Below are 14,688 nucleotides of genomic sequence, written 5' to 3'. Positions count from 1 at the left end.
ACGTCTTCATTTTAAAATTCTTACCTTTGTTTTCAGATCCCTGCTTGGCCCTATCTCTGCAACCTCCTCCAGCCCTACAGTCGCCTGAGATATCTGTGCTTGTCTAATTCTGGCCTCTTGAGCATCCCTGATTTTAATCAGTCCACTATTGGTGGCTGTTCCATCAGCTGCCCAGGCCCTAAGGTCTGGAATTCCCTCCTTAAACCTCTGTCCACCTCTACTTTGCTTTTCTCCTTAAAGCCTACCTCTTTCAGCAAGCTTTTATCATCTTCCCTAATATCTGTTTTATGTGGCTCAGAGTCTTGTTTTATAATGCTCTTGTGAAGCACCTTGGGACAGTTACATTAAAGGTGCTGTACAAATACAGGTTTTTGTTGAATCCCCTCATTGTTTTTAAACCCAGTCCCCACCAATTAAAATGTCCAGGTTTAAAACGGGCAGTTGTTGATGAAGGCCAGAAAGTGATCACCATTAGCATTAAAGTTAATTTCAAAGATGCTGGTTTTTGTTTCTTCGCTCCATTTATTTTGTGTGGAAAATCTGTGCTTACTCACTTTTTCATGTTAAATTTAAAAAGCATCAATTTCTGCTCAACAGGCTCTTATTTATTGGGTTATTGTTGTGGTGCTTATTTTCATGTGTCAGGCTGCTCTTTTTGAGCAGATTATTTTCCCAGCTGAGCCCCGATGTGTAATGCACATGCTGCCCCTTGATGAGCTTGGGTGTCAAGACCCACTGTATCCGATGCTGACCCTCAAGACCCGCATTTTCCTGAGTCTGTGTGCCCTCTGTTCTCTGCGGGTTGTTTGATTATTCACTGTGCACTTGTATGTGGAGCAAGTCAGTGTGCATTCTCTGGGTTACTGTCCTTTGTCAAGGATATCAACCCCTTGGCTCAAAGTATTAGCATACAAAACCTACTGCGCCACAGAGAAGTTTCCAAAAATGTATGGCACTGCACCTGAAATTATTTTGTATTTTAATAACACCACCATGTTCTAAAGGCCATTGCATATAGCTTGCAAATCACATTTTGCATGAATATGGAATTGTGTGTCAGTTAGATCACTCCTCCACTGTCTAAATTTAAGGAAATGCAAGCCAAGTTTATGGAGCATGTTCTCGTAATTTAACCTTTTAAGCCCTGGCAAATGTGCACTACATCCCTTCCGAAGCCAGTATATCTTTTCTGAGGAGCAGCGCCCAAAACTGAACACAGTAATCCATCTGGGGTCTGGCCAAGGCCCAGTACAACTGAAGCATCACTTCACTTTTGAACTCTAACTCCCCTTGAGATAAAGGCCAATGCTTTCGTTGCCCTTTTTGATCACTCTTGTACCTGTGCACTACCGTTTACTGACTTGTGTACATGTACGCCTAAATCCCTTTTGCTCCTCCACAGCTCCCTAGTATCTTGCCATTGAGAAACCATTGTTTTATCTTTCTCAGATCCAAAGTGGATGGCCTCTCAGTTCACCACGTTGAACACCAATTAAGTTTTCCCACTCACTTAGTCTGTCTATGCTGCTTTGTAACCTCCAGCTCCCATCCACACAATTTTCTATGCCTTCTAACTTAGTTTTGCAACCATGCATGTGTAACTCTCTCTTTTGTCATCTAAGTTATTAGTATGTATATTGAAAAGCTGATAATGTGGATACAAATCATCTTGCAAAGAAACTGAATTTTCAGAACAGAAGGGAATTGGGTAATCTATTTGAGTCACACACTCCAGAGCCAATTGGATCAGACAAGGAAGAAAGAATTTGCACTTATATAATTTATTTTGCATCCCAAAGAGCTTTACAACCAATGAAGCATTTTGGAAGTGCCACTGTTGTAATGGAATCAAACAAAGAATAAATTCACTTGTTGGAACACTTATTGTGAATTGGGCATGGGGAATACTCCATATCGCCCTCTTGTGGAAGGAATGCATATACTGCAACGTCTCCACAATAGTTAAATAAAAGCAAAATACTGCAGATGTTGGAAATCTGAAATAAAAACAAGAAATGCTGGAAATACTCAGCTGGCCTGGCAGCATCTGTGGAGAGAGAAGCAGAGTTAACGTTTCAGGTCAGTTCTGAAGAAGGGTCACTGACCTGAAACATTAGTTTATAAATTGCAATTCTATATTAATGTAAACAAAGAGCAAACTTGCATTCAACCAAATCTTGCATATCTCAAAATGCTTTGCAACCATTGGATTAATTTTGAAATAGTCAGTTATGTAGAATAAAAAGACGGCCATATTTTGCACAGCGAGGTCCCAAAACAACAACTGAACAGATGACATGATTTAGTTGGTTGAGGAAAGAATGTTGGCTGGGACACGAGAAGAACTCCGTGCTCTTCTATGAATAGTGTCAAAGGATATTTTCCATCCACTTCAGGTAATGAGGATAATTTAAGTGTCTTCTGTGAATTTAATCAATTTATTTAGCAACCATTTAAGTATTTTGTGATATTTTGAAATTGGGTTGGAAATGAAATGAATTAATCAGTGTAATTACTAGTCACTAAGGGGTAGATTGGAATAAATTTTCCTGTAGTACAAATGCTTTTAAGTGCAAATCTAGTAATATGAAGGATAGAAGATATCATCTGATAAATTGTTACTTGCATTTTAAATTATAAGGCAGTTTACTTTCATTAACAATGAATTCAATAATAAATTGCTGTCGTGGACCCAATGGGCCGAATGGCCGCCTTCTGTGCTGTAAATGACGGACTTCTAATTCAGCTATTGTCAATTGAGCGTTCAGTGTTTGACATCCATATCATTCTCATCAGATTTGTTTTCTTTTAGTGGTTTGGTTTTAAGTAGAAACCCAAAGAAACGTCATGGACATTCTTTATCGACTCCTGACCAGGTCTTCCTTAGGATCTGTAATGGGCTGTTTGTCTTGGATATCCAAATTATTGGAAGCTGCAGAAGATCTTACATAATCATTTGATCTAAGCTTGCACACGAGCTCTGCATGTATATCTTATTACTTGGTGACTGACTTATCTGAGGCACAGGAATTGGTCAGTGTCCAGCATTGGGCAGATATTCACATGTTCTGGGGATTTTGTAGTTAGGTTAGTGGAGTGCATGGTGACTTTGCCTGGATGGAGGGGGCTTGATGGTCTGTTTTGCTTCTTCATATTTTGGTTTGTGCGTTCATATGTGTAGAAACACTGGAGAGTCTTTGTAAAACGTGAAACACCAAATGTTTGTAAATAAGGATGAACGCTAGTGGAAATTTGCAGCTAAACCTGTTGAAATGAACAGCCGATGTAAACAGAATGTACTTTTCCAATTTCAGTTCTGCTGAGAGTATTCGCTGGTATTCTCGTCAGGAATCTGAATTAAATTGGCTTGTTCAGAATTTTAGGGCTGGTTATGTAATAAGTGAGGATAAAGAGCTACCAATCTTTGCAAAGTGTGACTTGTTTCAATCCAGTAGCTTATATTCCTGCAGAATCAAACTACATAGCTGGGAAGATAGAAAAGGTAAGAAAGTCTGCAAGGTTATTTATAAACTGATATTTGTATGATATTAGTTATTCTGTGTCATCTGGATACATGTGATATTTTCAGTGAATTTATAAAAAGTTGTTATGCGACCATTCATTTAAAAGTAACCATCTATTGAGTTTGGTTCAGCTGATACCATTATCCATATGTAAACTTGAAAAATCTCATGGTAAATCTCATTCTGTTTTAAGGATGGGGTAAGAGATAGGGATAAAATTCCCATTTTCCCTTAATTTTTACCCAAAATGGTCTGAATATGAAATGGGGTTACTCATTGTCCATGAGGTGCCTTTTTTATTAGATTTACCAAATATAGGAATTGGATTTGTAGCCGTTTGTATTTATTTTTACTGAAAATATTGAACCAATAAAAATCAAGTGTACCAAAGATAGCTTGAAGTCCATTAGGACCAGAATTGGGGCATAATTGTTTTAATCCTGCTGCATGTGGATTTTACCCTGCTTAATCCCATTCAAATCAGTCAACTTCTTCAAGGCGACATTCGTAAAATGGTTATAGCACAGGAGGCCATGTAAGAGCAATTTAGCAAGTCCCACTCCCCCACCCTTTCCCCATAATCCTGCAAATGTTTTCCCTCAGGTGCTTCTCCAATTCTGTTTTGAAAGCCATGATTGAATTTGCCCCCACCACACACGCAGGCAGTGCATTACACATCGTAATCCGATGCTACGTTTAAAAAAAAAACTATTCCTCATATCAATTTTGGGTTCTTCTGCCAATCACCTTAAATCTGTGCCCTCTGGTTCTTGACCCTGTCGCCAATTGTGACAGTTTCTCTCTCTATCTACTCTATCGCAACCCCTCATGATTTTGAGCACCTATATCAAATCTCTCAATCTTCTCTTTAAGGAGAACAACTCCAGCTTTTCCAATCTATCCATGTAACTGAAATCCCTTTCCTGGAACCATTCTTGTAAATCTTTTCTGCATCCTTGCTAAAGCTTCCACATCGTTCCTAAAGTATGGTGCCCATAATTGGACACAGTATTCCAGTTGAGGTTGAAACAATGCTTTATAACATAACTTCCATGCTTTTGTCCCATTCCAGATACTTGAGCAAAAAAACATAGGCTGACATTCCAGTGCAATACTGAGGGAGTACTGCACTGTCAGAGATGCTGTTTTTTGGATGAGTTGTTAAACTGAGGCCTCCTCTGCCCTCTGAAGTAGATATAAAAGATCCCATGACACTATTTCGAAGAAGAGCAGGGGAGTGAGATCGCCCGGTGTCCTGACCAATATTTATCCCTTAACGAACATCACTAAAGCAGATTATCTGATCATTATTACATTGATTCACATGGTGTAATTCTCACATGACTCAATTCCAAGAGCTTTGAACCTAGCCCACCACTGTTATAAGAACATAAACCTCCAGTTTGGCTGGTTCAGTAGTGTGCTGGGATAGGAAAACATGAAAAGGAAGGAAAGAAAAGATTAACAAGTTCATCCTAGCCAGATAATGGGAAATGAAGTTGCACTAGTCCTACACCACTCACTTGCCATCTCCTGGGAGAAACAGATAAAAACTGCAGCCAATGTGGAAAATCTCTGGGGATGTTTTCTCTGGCCTAAAGCAATCAAGCAAGCTCGAAGAGACTAGAGGTCTCATTCAGAAAATGGTACATCCTCATAATCATAAACAAGTAGCAACTTACCCCACCCACCCACCCCCACATTATTGTAAATGCCCTTTTCTCTCAAACTTGTCAGACCCCCTTTTAAATCCATCCACTTCCCTTGGCCACTGTCTCACTGAACCAGTCTGTTTGCGATCTCTGTGATATCACTCCATATGCTCCCCACTGGAAAGACCACTTAATTCCACCTCTGTTACATTGTCACCTCTACCGCTGCCTCTGCTCAAAATCTCGTCCATGTCTTTCTCAAGTCTTTCTTTAGGCTCAACTATTCCAAAACTCTCCTGATCAGGCTGTCATCTTCCACCTGCCATAAACTTCAGCTCATCCAAAACTTTGCTACCCATTTATTTATTTATTTATTTATTTAGAGATACAGCACTGAAACAGGCCCTTCGGCCCACCGAGTCTGTGCCGACCAACAACCACCTATTTATACTAACCCTACAGTAATCCCATATTCCCTACCACCTACCTACACTAGGGGCAATTTACAACAGCCAATTTACCTATCACCTGCAAGTCTTTGGCTGTGGGAGGAAACCGGAGCACCCGGCGAAAACCCACGCGGTCACAGGGAGAACTTGCAAACTCCGCACAGGCAGTACCCAGAATCGAACCTGGGTCCCTGGAGCTGTGAGGCTGCGGTGCTAACCACTGCGCCACTGTGCCACTTTTAGCTGTATGTTTCATTGTTCCTAGTGATTTATTTTGTTATGCCAGTGAATTTCCTTTCCTTTAGTGAGCTCCACCTACACACACATGAAAATAATGGATAGGAAAGGAACAGCTGGTCCAAGAAGCCTGCCCCACACCTATAATGGCTAGAACATCAAGACTAGGCATTTCCTACATCCTAACCCACACGTAATATCTTGGGAGAGGCAAAAGAACAGAAAAATAAAACCAGGACCAAGAAGGGGTTATCAAAATCAGCAAGAGATCCCATTGATAATGTCTGTGTTAAATGTTAATCCGCTTTTTATATATGCTTAATCTCTGGTTCAGCTCCCCTTTGAAAGCGTGTAGAGGGTCAGCTCATGCTGCACAAGCTGGCAACAGAATCAAGTGGCTCACTACTCCAGGAAAAGAACCACCACCTGAAATTGAACCTATCCTACTCTGGAGTGGTCTGTGAGCCCAGGCCCTCCCCAATCTGCCTTTTCCTCCAAGAAATACTCATTTCATGAACCCCAAGCATCTGAACAATTAGTTAAAGCAACATATAAGTTGCTTCTCTGTTCCCAGGATCTCTGAACAACTGGTCAGTGTGCTGTATGAAAAATGCCCCTCCACTCCTTGGCCCTTGAAAAACAAATTAGTATACTGTATAAGATGCTGCTCCAATATTAATCTGTAAAGGGTTGAATCTCTGCACTTTTGGGAGTTGCTTGTCAGCTCTGTGTACCCCTGGACAGCTGCTCAGTGTCCTTTATAAGTTGTTCTTCTGCTGCTCAAACCCATAAAGACCCAATCTGTGTGCTGCAAGCAAGACTGAAAAGATAAATCAGAACTGCATTAAGCCTTCTACAACTAGGGACCCCCTACAACAGCATAATTCAGTGCCATGGTTCTTTTGCATGTGAAGGATACCCTGGGGTGCCAGTCAGCTGTTGTACACTGTCAAGAGGCTCTCAGTAGAGCAAATATTTATTTACAGATACAGCACTGAAACAGGCCCTTCGAGTCTGTGCCGACCGACAACGACCCATTTATACTAATCCTAATTAATCCCACATTCCCTACCGCACCCCCACCATTCTCCTACCACCTACCTACACTAGGGGCAATTTACAATAGCCAATTTACCTATCAACCTGCAAGTCTTTGGCTGTGGGAGGAAACCAAAGCACCCGGCAGAAGTCCACGCGGCCACAGGGAGAACTTGCAAACTCCGCACAGGCGGTACCCAGAACTGAACCCGGGTCACTGGAGCTGTGAGGCTGCGGTGCTAACCACTGCGCCGCCCAAATATGGTAGAGACCTGAGCCAGGGCAGCACCCCACACTGGGTTCAAACTACTGCATGATAGAAAAAGATTTGGAAGTAGATAAAAGTAAAGAACAATTTGAAGGAGGATTGCTATTGGTAGGTTAAGGTGCTGCAGCTGAGATTCTTTGTATAAATAAAGTCAGGTACTGGAGCCTTTGGGTGGGATTCCTATGAAACATCTGCAAACATTTTAGGCTCTCTTTCCGATGTTGTCTTTCACTTTGCAAGGGTGATGGTCTATTGTATCGTTCCACGTAGTGTGTTTCTATTTTAAGAATGCATCTTATTAGATTCTCTTTTGCATCTTGGAAGCATTATTTACTCACACGCCTGCCAGCAGTGGCTTTAAGCTTGTGCACCATTTGGAAACTCCTACAAACTGCAATTTGCAAGGCCTTTTGCAGGTATTTTTGTATCTTTTTGTACTTCAGTATAATTTATTAACTTTTGAAGAGGTTGCCATAAATTATTATTGCTTTTGCCAAAACAATAAATCAGTAGATGGTAGATCTTGTGCAGCTCCACCAGGAAAATAGACTTGGTGGTAGAAACGGGGCATCCGATTTACTGCATGCTGCATGTTGTGATGCCCAATTTCAGGGGGGTAGACTGAGACTACCCCATAGACAAACACAATCCTTAATGACATTGCGCATTTAATAAAATTGTAAGTCCCACACCAGATTACATAAATTAAGGTAGGTCTCCAACCAACAATGGCCTACAGTAAACTGGTGCATCCAAAATTCTGGAGCATAGCTTGCTTATGTAGGCTTCTAAGAGGGATATTATTGTTTGAGTTGATGGAAAGTTCTGGTCCTTATATGTTGACAATTATACTTTCCTGAATTTTGTTCCCTGCCTTAGTTGGTTTTGCAGGAAAGTTGACCATTTTTTGTTTTTTCTCTGACAATGCTTTTCTTCATAGTTGTTGCCGCTGTTTAAATAGCACCATACGAAGTTTTGAGGTTCCCATTGCTCACATGATTGATTGGAAAGATAAGTTCATGTACAGATGCAGCTATACCTACATCTAAAGCATTTTTCTACACCTTATACATTCTGTAAACCACTCCATGTGTACCTGAACATGACGGAGGAGACCTGTTGTCACTGCCATTACTTCACAAGAGAGGCTGTTAGTGATGCTATCTGCTGCAGAATGACAAACAGGGAAATTCATCCTGTGAAGGTGAAGGTCATCACAGTATGAAGCTTTCATGCAACTGGATCTTTCCAAGCCACTTTAGAGGGCATGTGTATCGAACAATGACAAATGCTTTGCTTACAAAGGCCTATGATATCTTCATTTTCCCTGTGGAAGCATCAGTGGAACAGGGCACAGGTGACGGGATTTTCTGGAAAGCAGATCATTACCTGGCATTAAAGTTCCCCATAACAACCCCATTCATGTTCAGGTGTTAAATAACCACAGAAACATCATTATGCACTTAAATGGAGATATTCAAGGAGCAGTCAAATATGTGGAATCTGTGTAACTACATTGACTCAGTTGAAGGCCTCATTCTATTCAGCTTCTATGCTTTTACTGGATGGTTGCTTTTGGCATTACACACAGCCATCATCCTTTGGTGCACCTCTTACAACAGGACCTCAACTCATCAGCATTAAAGGGAGCAATGTCTTTGCTGTACCATCGTGAGCAATTAGTTCATGTTTCTGTCACTGCCACAGCTTCCCTTTCAAATGGTGAGCTGCTGCTCCTTAACAGCTGTTGCCTCTTTCGATTAAGGCATAGACAAAAGCTGAATGGCAAAGGAGAGGTGGAAGTAACAAGGCAGCATTCGACCCAAGTATGGTAGCAAGGAGCCCTAGCAAAACTGAGGTCAATAAAAATCTAGGGGAAAATCCTCCAGTAGCTGGAATCTATCAATATCTGGGGACCTGAAACTTAACTGGACCAGCCATATAAATGTTGTAGCTACAACAGCAGAGGCTGGGAATTTTGTGGCATGGCAAGAACTCGATCGGCCGAATAGCCTCCTTCTGTTCTGTAAATGACTCTATGAAACCTAACTCCTGACTCCCCAAAGCCTGTCCACTATCTCATCATTTAGGCTGTGACCATCCACTGTAGGATGTAACCCTCTTCATGCCTTTTCCATTTATCACTATCCCTTGCTGTTCTCACCCATGTGGTTCCTAGGTATGATATGCCATCTCTCCATCATCTTCTTGGTCTCCCCCTTTTTCCTGTTCTTGTCTGCCACTCCATCAGCCTTTTTGATAACCTATTATTTCTTTGAGCTAAAAACATGATGAAGGGTCACTGACCCGAGACGTTAACTCTGCTTCTCTTTCCACAGATGCTGCCAGACCTGCTGAGTGATTCCAGCATTTCTTGTTTTTATTTCAGATTTCCAGCATCTGCAGTATTTTGCTTTTATTTCTTTGAGCTAAATGCTCAGCCCATCTCCATTTTGCTTTTATTTCCTAATGTCCTTAAATCTGGTTTTCTGGTGTATTTCATTACGCCTGATTTTATCACAAATGGGGATGTGTAACATATGCCTTTTGTCACGGTCTGTTTTTTTCTCCTTGGAAATATTGTGTGCCTTTAAGACTGTTAAAAAGATCAGTGCACCTTTAAGACAGAAAGTTCTGGAGACTCAGTCTGCCAGTTGCATTCTGGTTGCCAAGCAACAGCAGCAGGAGAGAGGTGTCATGTGATTCAATGTTGCAGTTTGACTTTTTAAACTAGCAGAGACTGGTTTTAAGCAGAGAGCGTTCTGAGGTGATTTAAAGTGAAGAAGCTGTTATTCTTCTCTCAAAATTCTGCAAAGCTTCAAGCCAAATTAATTCCCTAAGAAAAATAAGAAAAGCTTTTCTTAACAAATTATTGGTATTTTGCTGTGTTCATAATTGAAGGGACAGTTTAATGCTACAACAGCTGAATTGCTGAATTCCTATCTTTGAAAGCCTTTTTTTTCCATCAGACTACTGTGAAGACTTCAAGCGACTGTTGACTGTTTCTACATTGGAAGACTCCATTCATCAGGAACGTACTTTTATTCTCAACGGCCAACTAATTTAAAACCGAACCATTGTTAATTTTTGTGTGTATATATGCGAATGTGGGAGTTAGATTTGTAAAGAAGTTAATAAGGTCTTTAGACATAGATTTTAAGTGTTTAAGATTTTAGTTTTTTTAAATAAATAGTTAATTTGTTGTTGTCTAAAGATACCTAGTTTGGTCCGCTTCATTCGGCGGATACTAGAGTGTTCAATTTGGCTGCCTTTCCAATTTGGAAAGCTTAAAGAAATATGCTGCGACCTGTGGAGCGACGGGACTGAATTAACAGTGTGTTGCTTTCACCATGGTTGTAACACTTTCCATTGCCCTCTGAGCTGTACACAGTTTTTGGAAACTTGTCAGAAAGGTACAGTGATAATCATGAGGGATTTTAATCTACATATAGACTGGAAAAATCAGATGGACAAAGGTGGCCTAGATGAGGAGTTCATAGAAAGTTTTCGGGATAGTTTCTTAGAACAGCATGTTCTGGAGCCAATCAGAGAGCAGGCTACACTAGATCTGGTATTGTGCAACGAGCTAGCATTAATTAATGACCTCATAGTGAAGGTGACCCTAGGCAGCAGTGGTCATAATATAATTTGAATTTTACATTCAGTTTGAGGGAGAAGAGTGGGTCTAAGACTAGTATTTTAAACTTAAATAAGGGCAATTATGAGGGTATGAAAGCAGAGCTAGCTAAAGTGAACTGGCAAATTAAGTTACGGGATAGGTCACTGGAGATGCAGTGGCAGACATTTAATGGGATATTTCAGAATACACAGAATAGATACATTCCAACAAGAAAGAAAAATTCCAAGGGAAGGATCCACCACCTGTGGTTAACTAAAAAAGTTAAAGATAGTATCAAACTTAAAGAAAAAGATGGGTGGCAGGGCAGAAGATTGGACAGAATATATATAAAAAAAGGAAATGACTAAAAGATTAGTAAGGAGGGGAAAAATTAAAGTACGAGCGAAAGCTAGCTGGAAATATAAAAACAGTAAGCATTTCTATAGATATTTTAAAAAGTAAAGAGTAAGAAAGTGAGTATTGGTCCTATAGAAAGTGAATCTGGGGAATTAATAATGGAAAATAAATAGATGACAGGTGAATTGAACAGGTATTTTTCATTGGTCTTCACGATAGAGGATGCAAGTAACAGCCCAGAAATAGCTGTAAATCAGGAAATGGAAGGGAGGGAGGAACTCAAGAAAATTACAATCACCAGCGAAGTAGTACTGAATAAATTGTTGGAGCTGCGCACTGATAAGTCCCCAGCTCCTGATGGACTGCATCCTCGGGTCCTAAAAGAAGTGGTTAGTGGATGCATTGGCTTTAATTTTCCAAAAATGTGCAGTTCTGGTTGCCGCACTACAGGAAAGATGTGATTAAGTTAGAGAGGGTGCAGAAAAGATTCACAAGGATGTTGCCTGGTTTAGAGGGCTTGAGTGATAAAGAGAGATTGGATAGGCTGGGTCTGTTTTCCCTGGAGTGAAGGAGGCTGAGAGGGGACATGATAGAGGTATATAAAATTGAGAGGCATAGAGAGGGTAGATAGCCAGAGTCTGTTTCCCATGGCAGGGGTGACTAAAACTAGAGGGCATAGATTTAAGGTGAAAGGGAGGAGGTTTAAAGGGGATCAAAAGGGTACATTTTTCACACAAAGAATAGTGGGTATCTGGAATGAGCTGCCTGAGGAGGTGGTGGCAGCAGGAACAGTAGCAACATTTAAGAGGCATCTGGACAGGTACTTGAATGAGCAAGGCATAGAAGGATATGGAATTAATGCAGGCAGGTGGGATTAGTATAGATAGGCATTATGGTCGGCTTGGACGCGGTGGGCAGAAGGGCCTGTTTCTATGCTGTACAGCTCTATGACTCTAAAATTCCCTAGATTCGGGTAAAGTTCCATTCGATTGGAAAATAGCCAATGTAACTCTTTTATTCAAAAAGGGAGACAGGAAACAGGCCTGTTAGCTTACATCTGCATAGGAAAAATGTTCAAAGCTATTATTAAAGACATTGTAGGAGAGCACTTTGGGAAAATTCAAGGTAATCAGGCAGAGTCACATGTTTTGTGAAAGGGAAATCATGTTTAACCAATTTATTGGAGTTCTTTGAAGAAGTAACATGTGCTGTGGATAAAGGGGAACTGGTAGATGTACTGTACTTAGATTTGCAGAAGGCATTTGATAAGGTGCCACATCAAAGGTTATTGTGGAAAATAAAAGCTCATGGTGTAGGGAGTAAAATATTGGTATGGGTAGAAGATTGGCTAGCCAACAGGAAACTGAGAGGAGGCATAAATGGGCCATTTTCTGGTTGGTGAGATGTAATGAGTGGTGTGCCATAGGGATCAGTGCTGGGGCCTCAACTTTTTACAATTTATATAAATGACTTGGATGAAGGGACCAAAGGTATGGTTGTTAAATTTGCTGACTACACAAAGATAGGTAGGAAAGTAAGTTGTGAAGGGGACATAAGGAGGCTACAAAGGGATATAGATAAGTGAGTGGGCAAAGATCTGGCAAATGTGTAATTGTCCATTTTGGCAGGAAGAATGAAAAATAAACATTATCTAAATGGTGAGAAACTGCAGAGCTCTGAGATGCAGAGGGATCTGGGTGACCTAGTGCTTGAATCACAAAAGGTTAGTACGCAGGCACAGCAAGTAATTAGGAAAGCCAATAGAATGTTATAGTTTATTGTGAGGGGAATTGACTACAAAAGTAGGGAGGTTATGCTTCAGCTATACAGGGCATTAGTGAGACCATATCTGGAGTACTGTATTTAGATTTCCAGAAGGCATTTGATAAGGTGCCACATCACCAGTATTGATCTCTTTATTTAAGGATGTAAGTGCATTGGACATAGTTCGGAGAAGGTTTACTAGACTAATACCTAGAATGGGCAGATAGTCTTATGAGGAAAGGTTGGATGGGCTTGTATCTGCTGGAGCTTAGAAGAATATGAGGTGACTTGATTGAAACATATAAGATCCTGAGGGGTCTTGACAGGGTGGATGTGGAAAGGATGTTTCATCTTGTGGGAGAATCGAGAACTCGGGGTCATGTTTATAATGAAGGGGTTGCTCATTTAAGACAGATGACAGAAATTTTTTCTCAGTTAAGTCTTTGGCACTCCTCAAAGGGCAGTGGAAGCAGAGACTTTGAATATTTTTAAGGCAGAGGTAGCTAGATTCTTGATAAGGGGGTGAAAGGTTATTGGAGGTAGACGGGAATGTGAAGTCGAGGTTACAATCAGATCAGCCATGATTTTAATGAATGGTGGAGCAGGCGCACGAGTGGCCTACTCCTGTTCCTAATTCGTATTGTGTTGTCCATGATTCCACCCCAGATGTCATGGTCAGTAGCACACAGATTCTACACCCTCCTCCCTAATGTATTTTCTTGTCACACAGAATATCTCGATCTCCCGAAACAACTCCATCGTACCCTAATCCCACTCTGCCTCTTAATTTGTGCAATCATCCATGTATATCACAAACAACAGTGGTCCCAGCACGGATCCCTGTGGATCCGTGCTGGGACCACTGTTGTTTGTGATATACATAAATGATTTGGAGGAAAGTATAGGTGGACTGATTGACAAGTTTGCAGACAACACTAAGATTGGTGCAGTAGCAGATAGTGAAGGGGACTGTCAGAGAATACAGCAGAATATAGATAGACTGGAGAGTTGGGCAGATGGAGTTCAATCAGGGTAAATGCGAGGTGATGCATTTTGGAAGATCCAATTCAAGAGTGAACTATACAGTAAATGGAAAAGTCCTGGGGAAAATTGATGTATAGAGAGATTTGGGTGTTCAGGTCCATTGTTCCCTGAAGGTGGCAACGCAGGTCAATAGAGTGGTCAAGAAGGCATACGGCATGCTTTCCTTCATCGGACGGGGTATTGAGTACAAGAGTTGGCAGGTCATGTTACAGTTGTACAGGACTTTGGTTCGGCCACATTTGGAATACTGCGTGCAGTTCTGGTCGCCACATTACCAAAAGGATGTGGATGCTTTGGAGAGGGTGCAGAGGAGGTTCACCAGGATGTTGCCAGCTATGAAGAGAGGTTGAGCAGATTAGGATTATTTTCATTAGAAAGGCAGAGGTTGAGAGGGGACCTGATTGAGGTGTACAAAATCATGAGAGGTATAGACAGGGTGGATAGCAAGAAGCTTTTTCCCCAGAGTGGGGGAATTCAAATACTAGGGGTCACGAGTTCAGGGGGGATATGCGTGGAAAGTTCTTTACGCAGAGGGTGGTGGGTGCCTGGAACGTGTTGCCAGATGCGAACATGATAGCATATTTTAAGATGTATCTAGACAGATACATGAATGGGCAGGAAGCATACAGACCCTTAGAAAATAGGCGACATGTTTAGGTAGAGGATCAGCGCAGGTTTGGAGGGCCGAAGGACCTGTTCCTGTGCTGTAATTTTCTTTGTTCTTTAATGTTTGGCC

Source organism: Heterodontus francisci, chromosome 15 (genome assembly GCF_036365525.1).
Source record: "Heterodontus francisci isolate sHetFra1 chromosome 15, sHetFra1.hap1, whole genome shotgun sequence".
Lineage (NCBI taxonomy): Eukaryota > Metazoa > Chordata > Chondrichthyes > Heterodontiformes > Heterodontidae > Heterodontus > Heterodontus francisci.
This window is presented reverse-complemented; position numbering follows the sequence as displayed.